Consider the following 1,330-nt stretch of genomic DNA (forward strand, 5'->3'; position numbering starts at 1 on the left):
GTTGTTCTGAAATGAAGAAAAAAAATGTGGATTTTCCCATACTGCTAAGCTTCTTCAATTTTAAGGATCGTCCTTTATGCTGCCATTATGTTCTTCCTTCTTTCCTAATGTTACTTACTTAGTGTTAAAATGTACTTTTGGGGTGCCCGGGTGGCTCAGTTGGTTGGGCGACTGCCTTTGGCTCAGGTCATGATCCTGGAGTCCTGGGATCGAGTCCTGCATCGGGCTCCCTGCTCAGTGGGAAGCCTGCTTCTCCCTCTCCCTCTGTGCCTGCCGCTCTGTCTACTTGTGATCTCTCTATCTCTCTGTCAAATAAATAAATTAAATCTTTAAAAAAATTGTGCTTTTATGACATCACAGTAATTTATTTATTTTTTCCCCAAATCAGTATAGCTTTTATTGCATATTTAAAATATCACAAGTCTGAAAAATCATCCGGCATCTTTTGCTGTTTCTGTAGATGGACAGCTCAGATCTTATTCATCAGCCTGCTGAACTGTTCCTTTTTCAGAAACATAGATACCATCCAAAAATTCTCTGATATCCTTGTTTTTAACAGTTGTGGCTTGCTGAATCAAAGCAGCTGAGTTCGATACAAGTTCAATGTCATTTCCTTCAAGAATTAACTCATCTTTTTGGGCTTGAGATACAGAACAAGCAACACCTGGCCTCATCTGAACCCTGCGGATGTATTTCTCACCCAAGAAATTTCGGATTTCAACAAGAGAACCATTCTCCTGAATAATAACGTTGATGGGGAAGTGAGCATACACAGACCTCATCTTGTAACGGAAGCCCAGTGTAACGCCCTTGATCATGTTCTGTACATGACTACAGATAGTGCGAACAGTAGCCAGCTCTTTTCTATTTCTCCACCATTTGTCAACTCGGAGCCTCTACTTTTTCTTTCCAAGAAGACTGAGTTCTACATTGATGTGATTGAAGTCCCTTCGCAGGGTTCCTCTGGGTCCCTTCACAATAACTGTGCGTCCCTTCAGAGTGATGTCGACATTTTCTGGAATGTCGACAGTCTGATTGCTGAGAATGGTCTTCATTCTCGCAGGAGATGCGGCAAAGAGAGCGACATCACAGTAATTTAAAAGTGTTTTTATTTGGGGCACCTGGCTGGCTCAGAAGAGCATGGGACCCTTGATCTCTGGGTTGTGAGTTGGAGCCCCACGTTGGGGGTAGAGATTACTTAAACAAACAAAGTTTAAAAATTTACAAAAAAGTGTTTTTATTTGATGAAACAGAGTTGACAATTCTGTGCTAGCCTTCAATACAAAAACAAAACCAAAAAACCGACCACCGCCTGCAGCTTGCAAGGTTT

General features: G+C 41.7%; 1 pseudogene; it reads right to left on the minus strand.

The window, feature by feature from the left end:
* Positions 1-476: 476 nt before the first annotated feature.
* Positions 477-1,075, minus strand: LOC114211768 (large ribosomal subunit protein uL6 pseudogene; annotated as a pseudogene).
* Positions 1,076-1,330: the final 255 nt, after the last annotated feature.

Source organism: Eumetopias jubatus, unplaced genomic scaffold, assembly GCF_037043125.1.
Source record: "Eumetopias jubatus isolate StellerSeaLion01/CBP00866 unplaced genomic scaffold, mEumJub1_p1.0 scaffold_14, whole genome shotgun sequence".
NCBI lineage: Eukaryota > Metazoa > Chordata > Mammalia > Carnivora > Otariidae > Eumetopias > Eumetopias jubatus.